The 26879-nt window shown below is 41.2% G+C and overlaps 2 protein-coding genes across 5 annotated transcripts in view; one reads left to right on the top strand and one right to left on the bottom strand.

Annotated features, from left to right (window-relative positions):
* LOC126567717 (teneurin-m) overlaps nt 1–26879 on the bottom strand; it is a 504494-nt gene that overhangs the window by 334174 nt on the left and 143441 nt on the right. The window lies entirely within an intron of this gene.
* Nucleotides 4728–26879, top strand: part of LOC126567815 (transcription termination factor 2) — a 430644-nt gene continuing 408492 nt past the window's right edge. The window contains exon 1 of the mRNA XM_050224122.1: nt 4728–4733. The gene's annotated coding sequence lies outside the window, so the exon portion shown is untranslated. The remainder of the gene's footprint in view (nt 4734–26879) is intronic.

Genomic DNA, 26879 nt, shown 5'->3' with positions numbered 1-26879 from the left:
AACAATAAGTGAGTACTTTGCTTATAGTGTTATCAATAAAATGACAATCAAGTTTAGATAACAATTATCAGATTTCTACATCTGACAGCAATTCAAGAATCTTTAGAAATAAGATTTTGGCTAAAATTGTTATCTGCTTTGCGTACGAAGTATACAGCTTGCGTGTTCTCCCTTCTAAAGATCTCCCAGGACACATCAGAATAAAAAGCCAAGAGATGAATTAAATTTTATTTTAATTAAGAAATTTTCAAACGATGTTGTTAAAATAATAATAAAACCATGAATGTTTACAAAATGAAACAGAGCTCGGCAAGTTCTAAATTCAAATCACTCAATCTATGCTTGCCCTTTTCAATCATTGATTTCGTTTTCTTAACGTTTTCATCACCTTCAGGCTATTTATTGTGCTGCTTTTGATACCGAACCGAACGAAGCGGGCAACAACTGCTGTCCACGGGTCCATTCCATAAGCATTGTCAAAAAAAAAAAAAAAAACATACACAATCCTGAAAGCTGTTTGTGTAGCAAAACCTTTTCGATTCGATCTCGCTTGAACCTCACGTCATGATACCGATTGATTTCGCCGACTGTCATGCCCGTGGTCAAACAAGGGATACAAAACTGTTTGCATAAGCCCTTGATACTGTTTCGCCAAAATACATTCACACACACACACACACACACACACACACACACACGATCACTCACCAGTTTGCTCACTCGGCTCTCGGGGGAAAGTTCTGTCAGTTTTTAGACACGACATTTGGAGAACTTCATCAAACATTTACAGATTGATTTGACCTCGCAGTCGATCAGGTTGTAGGGCTGTGTTGTTGGTTCACTGCTGAACGTGCTTTTCCATGACCTCTTCCCTAAGGAATTGCTTTCACCCTCCCCCATTTCGTGTAGCTGCGTGCGCTTGGGGTAATTATTCCTGTCGGAAGCGCATTTAAAATATGACCACTCATTAGTTCCGTTGACGTGTCCATCAAACTCAGGAAGGAAAAAAGGGGTGCTGTGAGCGGAGTGAAGGTAAATTGGGAAATCAGTATTTGTTGTCACCCTGCATTAGTTACGCTATTCTGGTTCCGACACCCCAAAGCACAAACACAAACGACCCTTCCCGGAGGGGGACATGAAATAAAAAAAGGAGCTAGCAGCACTGGAGTAGAATGCAAAGGACATACCATAACAGTGGCCACTTGGTCCTAGTCAGGCGACAGCGTAGAAAAAGAACGACAATGGTGAATGACACACCTAACGTGACAGCTAATGATGGCGAGCTGTCCTCCTAATCGGGTTCTGGAGGGTTCGCAATAATGGTTTGCGATTCAAAGGGTCGCTAAAAGACCATGTCCGTTGTGTGACAATGAGGACAAAGATGAAGAGAGTAAAAAAATATATAGGAAAACGCACACCCGTTGACTTGCAGCAGGCAAAGAGCAGGGCAACCAGTGAGTAAAAAGGGGTGCGGATTGGTGTGATTGCAATTCCTCATCAGCGACGTCATCATTAACATCACCAGCAAACCGAGTGTCACGGTATTGATGCAGCATTTCCATGACTCTTTATTATCGTTGTGATGCGCTTTCAACTTGTATGCCAGTAGTGGGGCGGTCGGGTTGGTCTTTTCACTTCATTAGACAAACGATGTGATAGTGAGTTGGTAAACGGTGGTCAAAACAACCCGATCAGTTTGAATATTTTCTTTAAGAACTCTTTTACAATTTTGTACAATTTTCGGTATATCTATTCATATATAAATAAAACTCTTTCCCACAAAATGGAAAATAAAACCAGCCTGAACAGTCTTATGCAAATAATCCATCGATACTAATACTTCTTTGCACACACTCACTATGCACGAATCGTTGCAGAGAGTGTCTGACAACACTCAATGAATAAGCAAACAGACGAATGAATGACACTGTATCACGATACGGAAAATCTGTGCCACCCATCGGTCCAACACCCGCTCTGCCTACAGTCCGGGGGATAGCAGTCTGTCATGGAATGTGAGGGTGTATCGTATCGTATCGTCAAACCAATGGAAGGGTGTGTATGTCGGTCCCAAAATGGACCTAATACATCATGATCAGTATCGGTGAGCGATCCACTCCACTGCGCCATTGGATTTTCCTTCATTGGGGAGGGGGTGAGTAATTCCCTCCAGCCATTTCCTACGCTGCGTCAACGTTTGTTTGCATTGGAATTTGCTTGACACATTTCGGCAGCTTTTTTTTTTTGGGGGGTATCACCAGGAGCCTTTTCGGGATCGCTAAACTACGTATTCTTTGCTACACGGTTTTGATTTTCCGAGCAAGACATTAGCTTACCCAAAACCTAGAGGATGGTGGATGGTCAAGCGAAAGGGATATAAAGGGACACACTCTAGTGCCACACCTTGCCATTGGAAGCTTGCGATCCAGCAACCAGGAAGAGCTACTTATTGAAATCTTCCATCCTAAAAACTTCCTGTCACGCAAAGTTTTTGCTACCTTCGGGTGGGGGTGGATTGTGTGCGTTGGAGTGAAGTTTTATTTTAGCCAGGACGGAAATGGACAAATGGGCCTGCTGTTTGGAGTTGGGATAAACGAGGGTTGATTTGCAGAATTGGCAGCACCAGGCAGTGCACGGGGCAGGTAGAGTGTGATTCGAACGCGTCGGGAAAGATATAATAGATGGTCTCATTAATCATTCCGTCTGGGCTGGTGAGGTGAGTTGGTGATGCAGTGCTGATAAAAAAAAGAAACACAGGACACATACTAAGGGTGCCTTAGTTTTTTAGAATGAGAAATATAATGGTGATGCCCGTGTAGAATATGGGTGATTTCAAAGGAGTTGGGTTTTTCTTGTTCAAAAATGGATTAATTGCCTGTATCTTTAAAATACAAACGAATAAAGAGATACATTTACTATTTAAAACTATATGCAAATTGTATGCTTTATCTCATGTCATGACTGCTTATAGACTACTGTGGCATGTGGTCCACTGTGACCGTTTTCCTAATTAATTCTTGTTTCCTAAGTAACCCTTTGATCCCTTCTCCGTCGTGCATCACGAGCATAAGCGACCACTAAGTGCACAACATTAGTGATATGAATAATTCAGGCACTCGATTAACACCGTTGAGATCAAGCTGTGGTCAGACGGTGTGTTTAAAAGCATTTCAGTTGATTATATTTTAAAATATTGACAAAATCTCTCAACGCTTTTTTGGTCATTAGTGCAAAACTGTCTAGCGGTATGGTACAGCATTTTTCTTGTCGTGTGATGAAGAATTTCTTGTACCAAAACTTTGTGGAGTGACCAATAGATGTTCCTTGCCTCTATGATTATAGATGACTAACAATTGCATTACAGTAGTATTTTGAAAGCGGTCCTAAAGTCATCTGAGACTTTAGGACCGTCTTTTTGACATGAATATTGCATCACGCGTAATTGTTCTATGTTTAAAATGTTGGAAAGATTTTCTTGTCAGCTGAGCATATTTTCAACATAATCTACTATTCTGAATTATTTATCAAACACAATAATTGAATTCTTTGAATCATTGTCAGTCTGTTTCCTAATATAAATCCTAATCCTAATTTTTAACATTTGACTCCTCATTTTTGTTCCGATAGTCATTTGTTGAAGATATACATGTAACTAAGTTCATAAACTATAAACCAAAAAAAAAAAACCATCACAAACTATAGCAACAATAGTTAAGCCAAATGAAGTAAAATTATCAAAGTCTCTTTAAACAAACTATCCTTCATGCTTTCTAGAACTTGACTTAAACTGCCAAAGAGTAGGAGTTTTGCTCTTGCTAAGATTATCGTCTTCCCTTCTGCAACTAATTCCCGTTGGATTAATTAATAGACAGATCAACACAATCTTTCTAGATGAAATCGTCTAGCAAACCCTAGAAAAAGAGCAATCTACAGCAAGAGCAGACTTATGATATAGTTGTTGATGAATATTCTGCAATGAAACCATCCCTGTGCTCTGACATACCTGTCTTGCAATGTAAGCCAGAAGAATGAAAACTTTCCCTACCAAGAGGTGACTCAAGAATGGCTTGATTTTGCTTTGACGATGACGAAGGAAAATGTACGCTTGAAGAAACTCCCCAACCGATAACGATACGTTCCCAAAGCAATCAGGGGCAAAATGGCAAAATGTCTGGAAAACTTTGCAAGGATTTTACTAATGTTGCTACTTGAACCATTTGCAACAAAAATATTCTCATAGTTTGATTTGAAAGACTTGAAGTAAGACGCATAAAAATAATACAGATGAAACGTTTAAAACGCTTCCTAGAATATGATTTTCGATCTACATTTACAAAACATTGTGTATATTGTGCTGCATCATTCTCTGCCACACGACCACCCAAAAAATGATCAAAGACCGTCCCGATGTGCCGATGAAAGTGAAGAACCGAGTGCTTCCCCTTTTTGATCCGTTTGTGCATGCTATGCACATAAAATGTATTCCCCCTAAGGACTCATCTGACGACATAACCTCACATACGCCGTACCGTAAGTATTCGGGTGTAATCCTCATGGTCATGATCCACCAGTTAGCTCCCAGCTCGATTAAGGGATTTACCGAAAACGCAACACAACCCTCATCCGTCATCGCGTCAGCTGAACGGCAATCACCATCGTCGATGTCATGCTGCTGCTTGTTGGGAAGCGTCCTGAGCGTAAAGAAAATAGCTGGATAGTTGAAAAGAGACTTGGTTCCTGGAATGCGTGCGTGGTGCTGTAGTCTGAAATGTGCTTGCAACCAAGAAAAGTGCCATCGGATGCATTTTAGGCTGCAGAGTGTTGTGCAACGTCATCATTGCCATCATCATCAAATGTTTGCCACCACATGGGTTTATACAGTTGGCTGGCGGAGAGTGTGAGGTTATGGTTTTCAGCCAATACAACTTCAAAAAGAAAGCGAGAATATAAAACCAGTACAAATATAGCTCCGAGTGAATGCTTTTCCAGTCCATTTGAAGCAGAAGAAAATGGTGAACTAGAACTTAAAACTCGTGACTCATAATTTTTCATAAATTTTCTGAAGTCCTTTTTGAGCAAAGCAAAAAGCATCAAAAAGACGAGTGTTGCCAACACACAAACTAACCCATTACCGGTGGAGGGTTTGTTTTATCAAGTAATTAATTTTTGAAACATTCCATGCTACGCTGCAGAAAAGGGGACTGACAGGAACTCGTCTGTAAGTCACAGCAGCAACCTTTAGCCAGGCAGAATTATTTGCCAATAAAAATGGACATTCATTCGACATGCCGGTATCCTTTTCTTGTTGCCAAAGAAACACCGTTATCCGGACGTAGGAGTAATAAATTCCGGCATGTCAGAAAAAAAACAGAACCGTTTTATCTCGTGGTTCGTCTTCCTTTTGTTGACTTCATCAAACGCTTTGTGCTATGAAACTACTGGTGCGAGTGTACCGAAGCATCCGGGCTGGTTCCTGGTTGGTGATGAAATGTTCATGAACATAATTTTGATGTGTTGTGCTTCGACGGATTCAGCTGTGACTTCACTAGCACCATTCCCCTAGGTGCTGGTGAGCACTTTGCTAGAGATAGTTGATGGCAAATGTCCTCCCGTAACAGGCTGCACCGTTCGTAAACTGCTTGACTGCTGCAGCTGATCATACACTCGTGATTTTCTGATGCACTCCACCAGCACCAGTGGGAGGGCAGAGCAACGCTACCCAACATACGTAATCCTCGCAGGGATGCTCGTGCAGGAATTACGTGATGAGAGTTTAATGATTATCTTCCAGTTTTTGGAATGAAAACGTATGTGTGACGAGGTCATTCTCGATCGTCTGCCGTCGTGGCAGTAGATCAGGGAAGAAATTCCTTCTTATCCACCGACGTGACTAATGGATTTGATGGACAAAGTGAAGGCAAAACGTTGACTTTGTATGTTTTCTCGAAAGGCGCCTGAATGTATGCAATCAGCTGATCGTTTCGATGGAGACGCATTTGAAGAAGCGGATGAGAAAATTTGCAGTGACCAATTCTAAAGGATTGGAGTGATTTTGAAACATGAGAGTTAGATGGGTAAAGTGTTTCAAAATAGTACAGTAAATAATTTCAAAGTTTTCTTGTCAATCGAAATATTTTTCCTCTCATAAAAACTCGACTATAAATTCATACTCAGCCACCATTCAAGTATAATTTATTTGCTTTTCAATTATCAATCCGTTTGTTTTTCGTTACTTTCCATTCCTCTCCCGTCTCCACTGTCGGGAATGATCAAAGGAATTTTACTTCTGGGAGCAATCATGCAAATCGTGCGCGTTTTCGCTCTCCTATTTTTTTTTTCCTTTGTGCCTCATCATTACCTTTTCCCGAGCATCCGCGCGTAAAGGATGAGATCGGCAGTTTTCCATGCGTATACCCATTTGCCCCGTGCGCTTCTGGGCGATGGTTTATCGCTTTCCTCCCGGGAAGCGAGTTTTTCTTTCTTTCTTTTTTTATTGTTTCTTATGCTAAACATTCATTTGGCGGTACACACACACACACATACCCTGAGCTGGAGTGGTCGATAATCTCGCCACCGAAATCACATCAATCAAATTACGACCGTATCGAATTGGAACGAATTTGCAATGCGAATCGAAACGCGGGAAAAAAGGGCCTCCTGATGATGGTCCCTCGTACCCGTGGCCAAAGCCTCCGAGGTTGATTATTGTCCAGCATCCAATTGGTCAGTGGGTTTCGTGCGTTTTTTTTTTACTTTTCCTTTCTATTTTGTGCTTTTATCGAATCATCCCTTTTTCGGGTTTCGGAATTGATAAAGGCAAAACAAAAAAAAATATGACCATAAAATCGGTGGGGGAGAGGGGGAACCCGATCGTGCGTATTGTTTTTATTAACCTGACCCAAAATAAAGGATACTCCCGTACCAAAACGGGATGCCCGTGAGGCGATATCTTGAGGCCGAATAATTTCAAACAAGCTACTTCCTTGTTCGTTTGTCCCATGCGCTTTGGTAGGCAAACGAATGCTTTCATCCCATTTTTTCCAACCAAGAAAAGCAGTTCAATTGTTTAGCCAGCACACATCCTCCGGCCACGTCCCGATCGAATGGCAGAGTGGCGATAAGGAAAGTCCTCCTCGACTAGTGAATCAAATTTATCGTTTCCGGTACTCCTCCCCCCCCTCCCCTCATATTTGAAACGGAGCGTGTATTTGTTCGTTTCCCATCTCGAGCGAAGGTCGCGCACAAGAATTCCTTCTTGTCTTACTTCGGTGCAATGGAAAAGAAAGGAGAAAATCGACTGTTTTCTTTACGGTTCGGGGAGCGACATCCGGATTGCACACGGGAGGCAACTACCCGACCCAGCAAGATGAACCGGAAGAATACGGAGGGCGGAACAAAAAATGTGCCCAGACGGCATGTTTATGTGAGGCATAATGTTTTTGGCAAGTATTTCGAGAAACCCTGCCGGTGGAAGGCGTATGCCAAACGATAGCGCAAAAGAAAATAATCAAAATTCTTATCGTCACATCAGAAACAAATAAATTTCCCACACCCACTCACTAGCACGAGCGCTTTCCAAGGTGACTGCAGTATGCTGTAAGGGCTGAAATGAGTTGTTGGTATGAGCCATTTGCCAGGAATTGTTTACGCACGGTGTATGGTGCTTGCGGAGCAATTGGACACAAAGAATGGCGTACAGTAAGCAACAGCAAGGGACAACTGGGTACCGGGGCAAGGGGAAGAATATGAATTTGAAGGTAAATATTGCTTTCAAATGTGTGCGGGATGCTGCACACGTGGTTGAGGTGAAAATTGCCGACGTGGTGCAAAATTTATGTTTATTCTTCCAATCGAGGATGCGCAAGCATAAAATGCATTTTAGCATTTTGAATAATTTGATTAGGTCCATCATCCCCTATAAAGCAGCAACACTGCAGTGAAAGCAATTGGTTCATTGAGTTGTAAGTAAGGGCGATGTTGATTAACTGCGAAATTTTAAGATTGCAGAGTAAGAATATAAAAGGGACGAAACATCGATTAACGATCCCTTAACTTCAGTAACTTATTATTTCTACATCTTCCTCTAAACGTACATTCTCTTTGACTTATCTTACCAAAAGTACACAAATATTTTAAACCCCCGGAGCCTCCAGAAGCGTGTCCAAGTCGGTAAGCAGAAGTCGTTGCATATTTGGACCTTTTGTTGAATTCTTTTCTCCAAATCAGAAGACCATTTTAGGCTATTTTGTTCGTTCTCTTTACGGGTTTGACCTGCCAGGTTACTCGAAATATATAATGAGTTATTAGAATTGTTTTCGATATGTCGGTCCCCTGTTCTTAGGGTAAGTATTTATTATCTTTCTTGAATCGTGAAATAAATTATTTTTATAGCGAAAGTAAAAGTACAAGAAATATATTCAAAAACTCACCATCGCATATTATTTCGTGTTTAAGAAATTCCATGAGCAAACATAACGTAGAAAACTTGCACCAAAAAATTCCCTTTGGATAGAATTGAAAAATCTTATTTCCCAAAAACTTGCATCACTCGATTCGCTTCAAATTTGCAACACAAAACGAACGAATTTCTTGTCTAGAGTCTGCATCATCTTACGTATCTTGCACCAAGCCATGCAAATGCACGAGAGGATATTTTATTTGAATCGCTCGCTATTACTATGCAGACAAACCCCTAAAAGCCCCGTGAAACATCCGATCGCTTCCAGATCCATCCTGTACACTTCGGCAGGTCTCCGGTGAGTGTTTGCCTTGGTAGCGAAAGGGGGCGTGTAAACGTTTGCAACAAACAAAGTAGCAACTATGTATTGCTGTTGTACCAAAGCACTTGAAACATCTTCTGCTGCTGCTGCTGCTGCTGATGCATACTGTTACCGAGGTTCCTCTCTCGGGTTTGAAGCATAGTGTCTTGTCCCCGGCCAGAGTAAAACTATATTTATGATGGTTTTTATTGAAAAATCTATAACCCCAAATGTGATGAAGTGTGAAGATAAAGGTGGTCTGTTTCGACTTGATCGTTTATGTTGAAGGTATCGTTTTTTTCTCTAACGTGGAAGTTGAAAGTTTCTAAATTCTTTCTTTTTTTTTCGAACAAATAAGACTACTTTGAAAAATTCAGCACTTTAATCCACGAAAAAAAGCAAATACCAGTCGAGCGTGCGAAGCGAAATAAAATGCGCGAGAAAAACGATGCATAAATTACATATGCATGACGATTACAATTTATTTTCGTTTATTATGATTACCACCATTCGCCCGTTATCTGGCGCCGGGAGAAAGAAATACGACCGACAGCAACTAACAGATATTTTCCACCCAAAAAGGGAACAAAAACTGGCGGTGCAAAATAAGAAAATACACAAAAGTGCACGGATCACACAAGTAGGTTTTCCCTTCGAGTCGTACAATACCCGATGGAGTTCCGCCCCATCCGAGTTATATACCTTTGGAAAATCCTCAAGGATCTGGTTCTTTCTCTTGTGGCGGTACAAACATGTCTTAAGCGCGCACACAGAGAGGGAATTGTGTGTGAAGATGATAAATGGTAAAACATTTTCGGGTTTTTCTTTTCGGGAAACGCATGACGAGAGATCATACCACGGATGGACGAATGCTGTAGAATTTGTCTTTTGAAGACAAGTTTTACCATTTGTACAATGCTGCGAGAAAGTGGTATCAAGCGCGAGGTTCGCCTTTTATATGCTGCTTCAACTCAAGCTTCCATAATCGCTCTTTTTCGGTGGAGCGGATAGCAGAATAAAGTGCAATCGTATTTGTCTTCATTTTCTTTGGTGCTGATTTTTGGGGGGTGGGAAAGGTGACGACTAAAGCGCGAATTCTTGTGGTTTTCGAAGCACAAAATATTGAGAAAATTGTCTTTGTGAGAACGTAAACGAATATTGTGATCATCTTCCCAAAGGCGCAACAAATCGAGCGATAGCCTTGAGCACAATCGAACTCCGGCAGCACTTTACACATTATTTGCATTTCCGGCAACAGTGCTGTTTTGCATCTGCGTTTATCTGCTTAATCGAACTCGCACATCCATTATCTAACATTCACATATAACTCGAGTGCTATATTTGCATTGCGTATCGAGTACTCACATCCTTCGCCACTAGTCTGCCCAACTACACCGCCGGATCGTAACGCAAACTTTACTCCAAAATTTTCAGTGCCAAACTTTGGTGCTGCCACAATGAGACATCCTTCAAATGGTTGCTGTTTCGGGCCACCGCAATCCTTCGCCAGTTTCTCCGAGCGCCACTCTTACATTTGTGTTTTTCTTCAAACACACTTCAAGTCAAAGTGCATTGCAAATGTAGCGACGTTCTGGCAACGCACCATATGCATTACGCCCAGTAGAATGCAATCATCAATGCATGCAGCAGCCATGGAGTCGATTGCAATTTGAACCCAGGCAAGGGTTGCATTCACCACTGTTTGCCCTACTGATGGCAACGGAAGTAACGAAAATGGAAAAGCTGATTCCCCAAACAAGTTTGCAGTGCTTCCCTTGGGATGCATTTGATGAGTTTAATTATTAGTGAAAATTTGCCATCATTGAGTTTTCGAAGCAGTGGGCTTTTAGCAAGGAGCAATGCGTTTACGGAAGGGAGTGAAAATTTAAACACATACACGCTTAGCAAGAATATGCTGGCATTGTCAGGGAGGGACGGTTCCGCAACAACTCGACTCAAGTGCTCGGCACACAGATGCATTTTAGTGGTCCATATGCTCTATCTGGAGAGCTTTGCCGGTTTAATATTGGTAAGGAGTTTTGAAGGAGAGTTTCATTTTTCTGATGCTGATTGATGCTTCGATGACAGGATCAAGACAGTCGAGAAGGAATATTGTGGGTCGAATTTTATAAATGTAATTAAATTTTGAAGATCTAAAGCAAATTTGGGCCTAGTTTTCTTAAAAGAATGTGGAGTTTTTTATGTTGAATTACTTTCCAATAAAACTTAAAACAAAAATAAAACTATGAAACGGACAATAAACTATGTTTTTCTGTTCACAAAACAACCCGTCCAAAGGTACACCGAATCAAGGTGCTTAGTTTACAAAGCATCTCCATCACTCCGTTCGGACACATCCTGGGGGACGTGAAATTCCCTAACTGGTACCTAAAGTCCCGGTGGTGGTAAACCAGCTTGTCATTTTGATTTGGGTGTTCGGGCAAGTCCTGGATGACAACGACAGGCCAGCATAAAACCGATGACCGAAACTTTTGTCCATAACCATAATGAGAAGTTCCGTAATGACAGCCGTAACGCTGAGATGGATAAATTTTGCGAACTAAACTGCATTCAACCGAGCTCGTTAGAAGACGAACGAAGCGAAGTCAGGTTGGCTGGTGAAGCTGAAGGCAAAACATTGTGTTGACGCTTAGACGAGTTTGGCAAATGGGTAACAGGGCGTTACTTACGCTTTTGTTGGGTGCGGAATAGCCATAACAGAATGGAGTGAGCCTTTTATGTCTTACCTGAAATGATAGAAGAGAGAGTTAAAATATGTTAGTACTCTTTGATGCAATTTGTTTGCATGGTATGGGTGGATATGAGAGCAATGCGGTCAATGGTCGTTCTAACGGATGAAAAAAAGTGTGAATTTGAGGTTTATTATCTTGTTTCAAACTTTAGTTTTGTAAATTACAATACAGATACAACAACTTGCTTACTTTTCTTGCTTCTCCTTTTTCTATCTTGTTGCGTTTGTGATTTATTTTGTGAAAAATATTGTCCCTTTTTTGTGCAATGAAAAAGAAATCCTTTGAAATTGTTTTCAAATATGTTTTGCTAATTTAAATTATGATCTTTTTGAATATTGTTGGTTTTCTTGTATTTAATTTCTTTTGCAAATAACTGTTGCATCTGTTTTGGTGTACTATTTCGCTTTATTTATTCAATTTTCATATCATACAGTTGCCTTGCTAGATCCTAATTAAAATTGTCTTTATTGTTGAAATTCAGTTTTCAGTTATGAGAATTATTTTGAATATTTTATTTTTCTTTCTATCCTGTTTTTGTGTTGTTTTTTTATAATCGGCTACGCAATCATTATAATCATTTCACATTATCTATTTTAATTAATTAATGAGTAATGGGATTTAAATCCCATTAATGGATCATACTCTAGAATGTTGTGTTGTTTTACCATTTTGAAGTTGTTTTTAAGTTGCTGGATTCTGAACGAATTTTGATATAATAGCAATTAAAAATGAAATGAAATTTTATTGGAATTATTCTGCCTTTGCTACGACATTTAATGTAACGCTTTGCTTTAATGAAATCCGTACTCAATGCAATTTATTTCGATACGCTTCTTTCGCAAAACTCATAAAACAACCAACACCAACAGTATCAACTAAAAGTGAACTGCTAACACATACAAATACCCTCGTCCGTTGCAACGGTTTCATACAAAAATATCAGGGTGCTGCAGGAAAACTTCTCCCAAAGAAAAATTGCATAATCACAGCGTACAGAAAATAGCCGATGGAGCGAATGAAGATCTATGACGGTGCAGTAATAAAACTGCATTAAAACTTCCACTACCATATGCACCGAGTTGGACGGGTGGGTGAGGTACATGTGCTCACTGGGAAGCAGACAGCATAAAAAGGAAACCTTCATCAACCAGCAAAACACACACACACACACACACATAGAACACAAAAAATCAGAGCAGGAAACTAAATCCCAAAGTGCATACTAGCCGAATCCGTTCAAAGCAGAATGCAGCAGCAGCAACAGTAACAAAAAAATCCTGTGAGTGCACCCAGTACCGCGTACCGGAGGCAGCTAACACAAATTTGCGATAAAGTACATATTTAACATGTCATGCACATAAATCACGATAATCACATTAGCATACGCGAGGCGACATCGACGACGACAACGATCGCTTGCATCGCCGTCTGCCTGCCTCACCCGTACCGTTCCTAGCGCATCGTTTCACTTTATTTTTCCGGCTTGATGATGAACGAGAAGCGCACCGAAGCGATTGGTCCATCCAACTTTCGACCGACCAGCTGCCATCACGGAACTGGAACTACTGGTCCCTCGGAGTTTAATGTTCCGTGTGAGTGGGCAAAAGGGGTTTGCAGATTTTTTTTTAACTAGATGCTCGGCTACCAACTCAAACTCCCTACAAAACGAGGGGAAAATTGAAAGTGCATCTCCTGAGCGTTGCATCTCTATGTGCAGCGAGGTATTGCGTTTAAATTGCCTTATCGCAGCGTAGCCAATGTTCTGAAGTTAGTGAATCTGATCCACCAAATGGCACCAAAGTTCAAAGAGGACGGCACGGCACGAACCACAGCCATTACTGGTCTTTTTCTTAAGAGATCCAGCAGAAGGTTCTTAAAACTCGACCATCGATGGATGGATAACACTTCATCCACACCGATAAGATGATCCAATCGAATCCTTCAAATTGGGTTACTTTAAAGCGTCTGTGAGACACACACACTTCGTTGTGGAAAATGGGCAAAACTTCCTTTTCCTGGTCACGTTCCTTGGGGAGCGTTACGTTCCGTCAAGGAATAAATTGACTTTAAAACGACTTTGTAAAATTAAAACTTTAGATCGTACCTTATTTTTTCCTTACAGGATAGAATGAGAAAATTGAGATGATTTAACTTGGTAGGAGAAAAAATAGCGATTCTATGAGGTACTCGTTAATAAACTTGTTGTAAAGAGTTGATGGAAAAGATTTTGGTTATGTTCCGAATCCAGTTATGTTGTTGAAAATATTAAAGAATAACAATCTAATTAATAATTAATAATAAATTTTAAATGGTAAGAGTTGAAGTAGAATAATGTCAGATTCAAAGCCTCCTTAAAGAAAAGAAAATATAAATAAATAACGAAACAATCTTCTCTATGTAAAAAAGGAAAAAGCCACCAAAAAAGAATAAGTCTTAATGTTTATTAAGCGTACTTTGGGTGGAAAACACGGCATTAACCTTTTTGCAGTCTATTATTGTATTTTAAAATCACTTAATAAATAACATACCGATTGCATTGCAATTGCCATAAATCCTTCAATTACTTTACACACCCGTACCCGCACCGTAGCGCGAAAAGATCACGTAAGTCAGCATTATTTGCCTACTTCTCCACATATCCCCTCCATGCAACGTCCATATTTTCATCTCTCTGTTCTCGGTTCTCCTTCCTTTAGCAAAACGAATAAATATAACGAGACGGGAAAAAAAATCAAAACATATAAAAAAAGGGCAACGAAAACAGGGTTAAGCTCACATATCCGTTACCCATTTGCTGTCATTTGTCTCACAGAATTGTGATGCATTATTGGGACAAAACCAGCGCTGGACGGTTCGGTAGCTTCGACCATTTCGCACTTGTTGTTTTGCCGTTTCTGTTGTCGTCCGTGCTGCCTGTTTATTGGCAGTGTAAATGGTGCATTTCACTTTGTTTTGTTCGTGATGGTCTCTAGCGTTTTTTTTTTTCTTTTTTTTTTGTTGCTTCTTTTCCTCTCTGTCATTTGATCACACGCTCGTAAATTGTCCTTAATTTATGAACCGGCAAGCAATAAACTGCTATCGCCTTTTTCGGTTTTGCTCTATCGGTTGGTAATGATCAGCCAGCGGTGCAACTGCAGCACGTGACGTTTGCAGCCGGGCAAGAGTGTGCATCGCAGTAGTCGAAAGTGGTAGAGTTCTTGTCAGGATTCACTGTCACCCAAAAAGAGCTCATCCACACTCGGAGCTGCTTTTCAGGAGCGTCTCCCGTCAAGCGGCACGTCAAGCCAGCTGTCTGTGCCAGTGCAAAAGGCATTCGAAATGCATCGATGAAATGCGTGACATTTCGTGAGGAATATCGGTTTTTGGTTCTCATTATTCTCTCATCTCAAGTGCCAAGCACGTCGGAAAGCAATTATTGTGTTACCGGAATTTTCAAATTATTTAATATTTTTCACAAATATGAATTATCCATCCCATTCTCTGGCGGTGACATGGTTCTCAGCACAGCTCAGGGACAAACAAGTGTTTAAATATTTACTTCAACATTTTATTTATTTCAACACAACGCCGATCATTATTCGGAACGCTGAAATGGGGAGCTTTTGAAGCCTTTAGCGATAAAAATGCGAGCATCATGCGTCATAGTTCAGCGGCTCAGAGGTTACCCTTTTCGGAGAACGGATAAATAATGAATGCATTGAGAGGAGAACACAGCAAGGCAAATAAATAGAGGCTGTGCGGGGGAAACCCATCACTTTAGCAAACTGAAATATTCGGTAAAGTGTGTTGGAATGGAGTACATTTTTTTGCAATTCAAAGCCACATTGAAAAACTACTGTTGAACTCCAAGCTTTAATTGGAAGCTGACAAGGATTTTTGTAGCGGCCGTTTATCAGCAATTGAGATAAGAATTGAATTACATTGGCTTTTATTACCGGAAACGCTTACAGTCTGTCGAATCGTTCTTGTTAAAGTGAATAAATTGCAATGAAAATTGAATATTGTATACCGATTAACTAGATGTTTCTGCATAAAGTGCATGCCAAATGTAACAACCAGCTTTTCCGCAGAATACGTAGACAATTGATTGATGTGATTGGGATGTCTTTGTAAAAGCTCATTTCCTTGATCTTAAATATGGGTTTAATGCAATTTTGTCGAAGTAGATTTTATCGTTCCGCTGCTATTTACAAAGCTTGTTTTATTCGCAATGGTGGTCTTACCCAGACTAAGATAAAAAATTGGCGTTGCTGGTACGTATGGGTATTCTACAAACTTTCACAACGAAAATACCGTGATTATCCTCGCAAAAGTTACTCCAAATAAGCTCTGTGTCATTTCATCGAGTGTTCAGAGACACAACTGAGCATTTAATGTTCGATTCACATCGGAAAAGCAGCGAATTTCGGAAGAAAGAGTGTGCAAAATTGTAAAATATAAATCTTTTCTAATCGTCAATGCCCATTTCACACGCAAAATCCGCAATTCTAAATGAATTTGACTTCAGTTTTTGAAAAATTATAATAAAACATGCAATATGTTTGGTTTCTTAGTAAACGTTTCCTATCGCAACCATTAGCGATTATTGTGCAAAAACAATACATAGTTACCGTTACCCACAAATTAATGTAACTAGCATCCTTTGCTTCCTGTGTGGCTCGACCCAAGTTCACCTTCGTATTTCATTAACGAAGCAATTACCCACAAATGACTCTATGATCAACGCCTGTACGATATCACGTACCAGGACCAGGCAACACATACTCCGACAGAACGTCCTGGACACAGTGCACGTGTCAACCGTTACTGCGTATAATAATTATCTTCCAGTGTCAGTGGACAGAGGAAAAAAAAAACTCACCCTCCCCTTACCCAAACTACTGCGATTTATTCGTCCATCGAACGAAGCGAAAAGTGTCAAAGTTTTTGTGCTTCATAGCACACCGCACGCGCACCTTGGATGCCATAATTTGGCGAAGTTAATCAAACTCACATTCGCCACAGAGCTTAGAGCTCCCGGAACTCTATACATTTCGAAACTTTTCTTTTGCTAGCTAATCGGCATTATTTTTATCGTAATCCGTAGGAAAGGCGTTAGACACATAGTGACATGGCAATGGTGTGAATCACCACAATCTTGCCGAAGCGTGTATCTTTTATATTCAACCCCACTGCCATAAGAGAAGACCGGACACATAAGAAGGAATATAAATCGCAGCGCACACTGGTCTAATGGAAGGTTTGTGCTGATTATTCATTATACATTGTTTCGTTAATACAGTTTTTCTTCTCGTTGTTTTTTGACTCCCCAAAGAAAATGTGCTTGCTTGCCTCAAAATACTTTCCATGGCTAAACTCAGCAACAAAGCCCTAGTGTTCGAGGACCCTTCTCCATCGGTAGGGAAGTAGCGTTTTTCTTGCAATTCGTCACGGTACCGCCGAGGGTTCGGCATGCAAACCCCTCCTGATCGCTGGACAGTTACTATAAATCACACCTCATTTCCTGCGCCTGATGGCTTGCACCGGGGAACAGGAAGGTTTGCTGGAAGACAGACGTTCGATGTAAAAATCATACCATCAATGGACTTGTGCTCCGTACGGTGCCGTGCAAATCAAGCGTAGAATGAGTGCAGTTTGGATCCAAACTCGAGGGAGGTTTGGATGGGTCCGTTAATAGCAAAAGGGAGTTCGTGTTTGGGATGACCCTTTTTGGAGTGTACTGGTGGCCAGAAAATCATCCAGTCAGTTACGAGCCATGGAACAATATGCAGCAATAGACCAGAGCAAAAAGGTGGTCATCAAAAATCGGTAAACCTCGGACCTATTATTGGACAGTTTCAATATGGATGCGATATTGTCAAGTCCAACGGATCGAAGGGCATGACTCTCAGGATGGCTGAGAGTTTTTGCTCGATTCTACTGCCAAATCTACATAAAATACAGGCCTAATGTAATTAGTGTTTCATGTGGCACGATGACAACCTCACCAAAAGACTACGGGGTTGGGAAATTATTTTAGAACCCGAAGTGGCCAAGAACGAGCCCGGAACGGAAGGGACTGTACCGGCAGGTACGGAACCAGGGGTGTCCTTTATTGAAATTTATATATTACGGCAATTTAATGCATGTACCGTAACCGACACACCGGACACACATACAACAAAACCCACCATCACCCATGGCTGGGATTGGGTTTGGCTGATCAATGGCTTCAAACTTCTCCCCACTAGCAGGAAACGTTGGAACTAGACACCGGACTAAAAAAGGGACGCTAGATGCTTGGTGGTCGTAAATCTAGTTCCGCGCTTCAACCAGTTTCCCCATCGAGTGCCCATTCTGCAGTCGGACACTAACGGAAGGGCATAAAATCGCACTCGGTGGAGAGAGGCCATATTTCTGGAGTTCTTGTACAGACTTCAATTAATCGAAAATGGGGTAAGAGTACATACCCCGGTACACCAGCGGTTCGCACCTCAAACTTCCATCCGGTGGAGCATTCGTATGCAAATCGAGTCGTTGAATTGCATTATTCTGAGAGTGAACATTCCGTCGGCACTGGTCAGACACAAACACACACCGAGTCGATGGTGAGATTAGGTGTAAAATTTTCCGCTTTCTTTAATAGTTTTATTGCATATGGAAGGAAACATAGCTGTGTGTATTATGTTCGGTTTTGTACAAAAGAAACAATGAAAAAATCGAACCAACATCCTTTTGAGTCGTTTTATTCTTTCTTTCCGGCTTCCTGCTGTACATAGCCATCGATTTAGCAATGCAAAACGGTTGACATGAGTTTTTACAACCAGTTACAGGATGTTTAAAAATCAAAGGAAAGGTACGGTCACTTGTCCGCTCTTTTCAAACTTCAACTGCCGCTGCTGTTCCAGAAAACGGAACAGAAATGGAATCCACTTCAACTCCAAGCCGAACTTCCCCACTGGGGAATTGTCGAACATGGCCACGAGGGTTCGTTTGGGTTTTGAGGGATCTTTTTGTTTGGTTGTTTTTTGGTGTTTTTTTTTGTGATGTTTGCGCAGAAAGGATGGTCAGATTGTGGGTGATCTACGTTTGTAATTGTTCGATGTGCGTTGGTTGGTAGGAGATATATAACACACCGTTTAAAGTGTTGTGTGAAAACATTTTCAATAGAACATCTCGATTAATTTTAAAACTGCTGAAGGTGAATCTTTTTGTTATTTTGTTTAATTAAAGTTGGCAGTTATCACTCGAGATCTATTTAAGATAATTTTTAGTTTTAAATCTCACATGACTGCGATTTTCGTTACAATTTCATTAAGCTTCAAATAAAAATACTTTAAATTCAACAATTTAATGCTCGAGACTGCGATAAATAACTCCTTAAACAAGTTTAATTTTTTTCTTGCTTTGATTAACTCAGTCGATCTCAGGACTACCATAAGGGAAAAGATCTAAATTTCAAAATACATTTTTCGATAATAGAATCCTTTGTTCTTCAGATCTAATTCTCGGAGCTAATGGTAAATTTTTATAAAAGTACATCGGAAGAAATAGCGATACGGATGACCCGCTTCTAATAAATCCAAACAAAAAGAAACAGAAATATACGAACATAATTTTGTTGCAAATTACCAGAGCAGAAAATTTGTGTCAGGTAGTGTCAGGTCAGGTCAGGTACAGGTAGTCGAAGTTCAAAGAGGCTAGTGGGGGTAACGATATGTAATGCCCAATTTTTGACACGTAAATTTATAAAACATATTCCAAGTTTCTATTATTATTTTCTACCGGACCAGAAAATTTCTCTAAAACAGTTACATGAAGCAATAACATAAAACCAATTTGTGAAACGTTGTTCTGAGAAGCAAACCAATCAGTGAATCAGTTAAGCGTAGTAAATTTATCGATCAAAATTTTCTTCGTACGAAAAATTTAATTCAAAATAAATGGCTTCATTTCATGCATAAATAAATATTGATTCGTAAACATTTTTAAAAGGTGAGGTTCTTTAAATTTCTTGTCATACAGCATTCATTACCATCCATCATATCCTTAACCAGGACAGCAAGAGGGCCCTTTCTATTTTAATTTTCACTACATCTAAAACTGCTTAGCTTTTCCATGCTCACAAGCTGTGAGTTGCAATTTTAAATTCCCTTGACTGAAACAAGGCACAAGCAATAAACAACCACGTAGCTTTTTAAGGCTTCCTCCTCGTCATGCTTCTAATGAAACCTCCTTTCGAAAAAACTCATCAAACACTTTCGTCCCAGCCCCACCAAGAGGGTGCAAGTTTTGGTTGATTGTTTTCTATCATAATGCTAATTAAAAATATTAACTTTCCTTCCATCTTCGGCATTCCTCCTCCTCAGACGTTTTACCGAACTTGTCTCGGTCGACCGCCGTCTATGAGTTTGATTTTTCACAACAAGAACTCATCTCTCTTGCTTTGTTGTGTGCGTGTGTTTGCCAGTAGAATGGCGATGATAGACGCCTTCTGCCTTCTGGCCAGCACTCACTGGTGCCAGGAAGAAGGAAAAGCGAACGTCAGAAGCACGGTGTAGGGGGAGGATTTTTCTTGACTTCCTTTGATTGAATAAAGGCAGCGGAAATCTGTTTGATGATGATTAAAAAGGGATTTTGTGAAGGTTCTCTCGCCCGAAAAAAAAAAACCCACCTAGCCAGTGTCTGATACAATGCACCCCAGTACGCCGAGTCTGGTGGTCGTCTGGTCAGTGTGGTCGTCAGCGGTCGGGTGAGTAAAATTTGCTGTCCAACTTTTCACCGACCGTTCAAGGCATCGGGAGAATGCTGATAAAAGAGCCCGCTGTACGAGGCGCAGCAGGCTTTTGGACATGTTTTTCGACCTTGGTCAGGATGAAAAACAAAATCCACCTAGTTTGTTCCTGCCGGTTTTCCCTAGAAATGCTGATACCGGCTGATGAAAAGATGGCGCTTTTTTCTTCCTGTTTGATACACACACACACAGAGAAAGAAAGAGAGTATGGCGAGTGCGTACGGAGGAAAAATAGCTAACCGGAAGTTAGTCTTTTCCGTGCTCCCTAGCTCTTCGCAGCGTCTCTGCACCTAGTGACGGGATTTTTGATGGACGTATTTTAATAATAAAGCAATCAGACTGATGAAATTTCCTGCCTCCGGAAAAACGCACCTAGTTTTCATCCTGGCCCAGGCCCGGTGTGATCGCAACGAGCAAAAAGCGACCGTTGTGCGTTGTGCAAGTACGGTGGTGCGTGTTCCGTACGGTCAGGAGTTTTTCGATCAAACATCAACAACTTTCTAGAGCCTCTTGGGCTCATGGAGCAGAAATTCAACTGCACCAAACTATCGAAATGTTGCGCTTTCGTGTGCGTCGGCATCGATAGTGTGGAGCAAAAAGGCTGCGGGCTTGAATCCCTTTTCGACGCATCAGCACGATCAACCGAACTTCACTTGCTTCGGGTGCACTTTTGCACGCAGTTACAATGGCGTAGATTATGAGTCGTTAGGGGTTAGGGGAAGTTTGGGGTGAATGGTAAGCGTGCATAAATTATTTACTGCAGAGTTCAAGTAATCAATCAAGAGCGATATTATTGAATTTTGAACGATGTTTATGCACTATGCAACGTTACAGAGAATTTTGATGGACAAAGTAATATCGTAAAAGTAAAAATTTCTATTATTAAATTCATTAAAGAAAGAAACAATTAAGTAGAAAATGTTAAAAAAAACTTTCTAATTTAAAAAAATATTAAGCTCCATGAAATACTTTATTAGCAAAATGATTTTAGCAAAATGATTAGCAAAAACAAACAAATTAGATAAATCCTAAATTTAATTGAAATCTTTCACCAAAAGGCAACTTGCTGTGTTTTGTGCATTCTTCTATAAATCGCAGGACTCAGTCTCCTGCAAACAATCCTTTCAAAGGACTCCGTAGAACATCAAGTCTAGCATGTTTGGTGGGCTGAGTTTTCTATCAAATCTATCAAACACCCGGGAGCATAAAACCACAAAGAAAATGCACCTTCAAAACTGTGAATAAAGTTATGAAAATAAAAAAAATCCTTTGATCAAGAGAACGGATCGATTTATGATTGAAAAAATATGTGTTTTTTTAACATAATAATCCAGCAAAAGTATTTTACAAACTTGTAGCACTTTGTGCCAGTGTATGACGAAGGAGAAAAATTGAATAAGAGTACACATTGTACGAGCCATAGCAAATCATTTTATTGATACGTGCAGAACCACACACCGTCAGAATTAGCCACACTAATGTACCATACGGTGTGGATGAGCTCTACATTATCCCTTCCTTCTTTGCCATGTCTCGGAAACGGTAGCAAACTAGACACCCTCAGCTAAGCTGTTAAATATATCGTCTTTCTCTATTGCAAGTTGAATGGAATTGAGCGCGAAAAAATGAGACACCCCTAGGGCGTGAAACGCACCTCCGCAATATATTTGGTAATAAAGAGTCCACAACCGCAAACGCTCCTCGCCTCACACTGTGGTAAGGTCTCGCCTGCCGTAATGAACGTATGAATAAAAGTGCAATATTGTATATTATTAAATATTTCATATGTGTCGTCGGCACATAAATTGAGGTCGTTTATTTTAATACGTTGACATTGGGTACGTACTGTAGGCGAGAGCACGGTGGATAGCATTCGCTGCCTGCACTTTGCACCGCGGGAAAGGTTGAAACAAGTGTCAGTTCCAGTTGTCACTTGGCCTGCTTTCCTTAGCAGCAAAACGCAACAATCACCCCACATACACACATTTACACGCAAGAAAAAGCAGGCTCCCAGTACAATTTTCTTTCTTGAAACAGCCAGAAATTTCATCCACCACAATTGGTGGTGCAGTTTTCTTTTCGAATCATGGATTACCAGATGCTCAAGCGCTAGACGTGGGTGAGCATTTTCTCGAACAGTTCAAATTTTGTCCGTCGCCCAACGTCTGCTAAGCGAGCGTTAGATTTTATGGCCTTTCCTTGCCTTTCACCATCCTGCACGTTACCATGCGACGGAACGCAGCCAACATTGTAAGGGACCATCGTATCCACCTGGTGAAGTTTCCTCGTTTGCATGTTGCAAATACCATACCCAACATACGCGGTGAATATGACTGTGTGTGTGTGTGGGAGGGTTTTTACGAGCCGCTTACGCTTTCTGCTAGTGGTGCAAGGCACACACGGCTTTCACGTAGTTCACGTTTTACTTGAACCATTCGGAAAACCCGAACGAACTTTTTGAAGAGGATTGGATTTTGCATGTCGTAAAATAAGAATACAATAATTTTCACCAGCACCACCATCAGCAGCCGTTAAGCGTGTGGCGTGGTTGGAAAGGATGCCACCGAAGCTGTTGGCTATTTGTATTTAATAACGGATCGAAATGGGACGATTAGAAGCACAGTTACGAGGTGATAACGATTTGACAAATTTTCAATCCAAATTTTGCTAACCCGTGAGGATGTTTCTGCAAGACGATTTTGTTTGAAGGATTTTTTGCGGAAAAGAACTCAACGCTTATCTGGTTGGTGAAAATGAAAGGGGCGAACATCACATATCGCAAGCGGAAGGTCAGTCAAACTCAATTGCCTGCTTTGAACTGTCCCTAGACTATCTATAAAAATCAGTCTAAGGTTGATAATCCTGACTAAAAATGTAGAACTCGTTGGTTAACGATTCTTGAATGTAAGAGAAGCTATCATTACCATCGAGAGAGGGATATGAATTTAAAAAGTAGGTATCGGATTCTCCTTGTAGGTTCGCTTGTACGTTATTGTAAAAGAACTGTAGTAATTTTAAAATAAAATGGTGGTAAATGTCTTAAAATTGTATATAGATCTTCTGGACAATGACATACAGTAGAAGTCTAGTCCAGTTATTACATTAGAAGCAAATTAGGCTTCAATCAGGTGTGACCATAAACAGATTTCAATGTTTTAGGATAGCCTAAGACATTCCATAAGTATGACATAAGTTGGAAATAGTAATAAATAAGGAAATACAATCTTTGAAGCGCTAGCCCTCTTCAAATGAACAAAAAATCACACAACTATTACCCTTCAATGTGGCACTCCAAGCACGCTCCAACGTCATCGACAGTTTATGTAAAATGTTCTTCATTTGCAGCGGCAGCGAAAGTGGTTCTACCCACAAAAAACCCCATCCCATCCCATTTGAGCGTGTTGTCTGCAATCGAATGACATTTTACCAACCTCGAACTGATTTAGCAGACACCGTTTATACAGACAGCAACCACCATTGCCATTGCCGACACAGGACACTTTACCCACCGGCGACAAACAACGGATGGGACAGACACGAAGAAAGGTAAAAAATAAAACGAAACATGTAAAAACCTAAAACACAACAGTCCAATTCCAGTCCACTAGTTCGGCTTCACTACTGCCCGGCTACAGCAATGGCAGCAGCCGGGCGGCCCGCGTTTTGCACTGGCAGAGGTATTGTTGAACATATAATTTTCCGTCCATTTCATCTTCCACGAGGACAACCGGCTCACTCCTTCCCACCCGACAACTAGAGGCCGCCCGACTTGCCACTATCGCCAGTAGCGAGAAAATAAACGACACCACATCATTGGACCGAAATGCTTTACCCAAAATACGAGAACGACGGCAACCGGCGTGGCACTACGCTTGGTTGACTTCCCAGCCTCCACGGCGGGGAAAACGCCATGGGTACTCCGGTTGTCCGTTTTGGGGGCCGCTTTTGTCTCGTAGCTGATAATTTTCGGAAGGTTGATTATTTCTACTGCGACACTGCAAATCGTGTCCATCCGTTTGTGTAGCGCCGTTTTGGCGTAGCGGACCAACCACAATATAACCGGTGGGGCCGGTTTTTCGCGAGCGGCGAGGAAATTGCACCCAAATAAATGGAATTTCGAGATGGAAAAAGTGGCTGGCAGTGTGAGGAAACATTTCCAGTGGTAGCAAACGAAAATGAGCTCATTTCAGCGAAAATTGATTGTGATACAGTTCGCGCTCGTCTACTGGTTGCTGTCCGGTTCGGTGCTGCCCGGTCAATAATAATGATACCCTGCCTGCATGGTTATGCGAGTGGCATACGTAACGGGGTGTTTCGTGCGTCCCAATTTTCCCCGGCAATTTCCACTACACCGGGCGTAGCCCAGCTCCTGGTTAGCATTAAAAATCAGGCTGCCTGTCGGTTGCATAAAGATCGCCACTTTAACAAGGTGCACACGGTTTCATCATCAGCAGCAGCAAAGGTACTATTGTTCCATCGGTAGTCCTTGTTATCGGTGACAGAAAAGAGTGTAAGTATTTCGATCATGTTTAATATGGAGCAAGCGTTGGAAGAATATTCACTTTCATTGCCACCGGAATGGAGCTTTGATCGGGATCCAAAATTTTCAGTAGGTGTATACTTTTCATCACACGGTGGACGAGTACAGACAGCGTTTTTCAATCGTCCTGGATGGAAAAGAACATATGGTGTAGTTTTTTATGTTTTGAGAGAGTCTTTTACCTTGATTATCGTACATTGAACTATGAAAATTTTTAAGTGGGAGTAAGACTCAAGCGCTTTGTTGGATATGCCCATAGCTCATGACGCTTTTTTCTATTGAATTTTATTTAAAGAAGCATAAACACCTGTATTAAAAGAAGTACAAATGAAACACACGAAGCGAAAATTTAGAAGTATACACAATCTAGCGACAAAAACTTTCATGCTCTGACCGACCAACGTAATTAGCAAATCTGCTGTAAACCAGCAAATCTGTGTGCCCACTTCTTACTTACTTACTTATCAGGCCCTACAACCGCTATGCAGTCTTGGCCTGCCGCAGCAGAATCCGGAACCGCTCACGGTCCCGCGCCGTCGTCCACCAATCCGTTATCCCGGTCTGGATGGCGGATGATTCCACCCCATCCTCTCACCTCAATCTGGGCCTACCACGCCTCCTCTGTCCGTGTGTCGTGGTTAGCCTAATTCGCTGCACGACGGTGAGATCGTCATAAAGTTCGTACAGCTCGTCGTTGTAGCGGCTCCTCCATTGCCATTCCACACATACGGGGCCAACGATCCTTCTGAGCATCTTCCTCTCGAACGCGGCTAAGAGGGCTTCGTCTGTTTTGGATAGGGTCCATGTCTCAGAGGCGTATATGAGTACTGGGACTATAAACGTACGATACAGTCCCAGCTTCGACAGTCACGACAGGTTTTTTGAGGTGAGATGTTTCCTCAGGCTGTAGGCTGGACGTCAGCATCCTAGCGCGCAACTCTGTGTCTATGTTGTTTTCGGTGCTGAATTTTGACCCGAGATAGGTGAAGTTTTGGACGACTTCAAATTTGCGGTCACCTATCCGTACATCACCCCCACGTAGTTCGGAATTTCTTGGTAGGGCCATTGACGGTGCCACCATCAATTTGGTCTTAGCCTCGTTAATCTAGTGGGCTTTTGCTACCTGGGAGAGCCGCAGACCAATGATGTCTGTATCATCATGCGTATACTGGGATCTGGGTTGACTTATAGAAAATGGTTCCCGAAGTCTCCACCTTCGAGTCACAGAGGGCCCTCTCTAGCGCCAGGTTGAATTGGAAACAGACGGGTCCATTTGCCTGACGCAGTCCGTTGGTGCTAGCAAAGGACCCTGAGAGTTTTCCATTCACCTTCACCTGGCATGAAACGTTGGTCATGGTCATTCTAACAAGCCTAATCAGTTTGGCCTGGATTTTAATAGATCTACTAACTACCTACTTCTAGTTTTTGGAATAAATTGCAAAAAAGGAGCCAACATTTTAACACTAATGTGCTTGGTGTGTTTGTATTTGAGCTTTGAATAAAATCCAACGTATTCCATCCAGTAAAAATAGAGTTTTTCAATAAAGAGATTCAAAATGACTAAATCTAACTTAAAATATTACAATGTTACATTTTTGCATTATTTTGGCACTATTTTTCATGCAACTTTAGTGCAACGAACTCATCTGATATATTTTAATATCGACTAAGAGCATTCATCAAATTATACGCCTCAACCTAATACGTTGATCCCGTCTACATACATTCACGATCTCCCGTTTGAACATCTTACAAACATATCTCACTTAACAAAACACGCCAAATCGTCGCTTTTTAAAGATTTATTTCGTCACGTTTTCTTCCCGCCAGCCAGTGCTGTTTAATGTTACGCGTTACAGTAACTCCACGGGAGACCCCCGGAACATCCCCAAAAAAGGATTGTTCACACTTAAGAAGCGACAATTTTCAATCTAAATTTATGATCATTGTAAAAACCCCATGTCCTTCTGCTTTTCGTCAAAACCCTCCCCCTCCGATCCTCGGGCTTGCACTTGCAGGAAACAGCCCATGGGAACCCAAGTTCCCGGTGTGGT

Source organism: Anopheles maculipalpis, chromosome 2RL, assembly GCF_943734695.1.
Source record: "Anopheles maculipalpis chromosome 2RL, idAnoMacuDA_375_x, whole genome shotgun sequence".
NCBI lineage: Eukaryota > Metazoa > Arthropoda > Insecta > Diptera > Culicidae > Anopheles > Anopheles maculipalpis.
The sequence above is the reverse complement of the archived record's forward strand: the minus strand, read 5'-3'. Positions and strand labels throughout refer to the sequence as shown.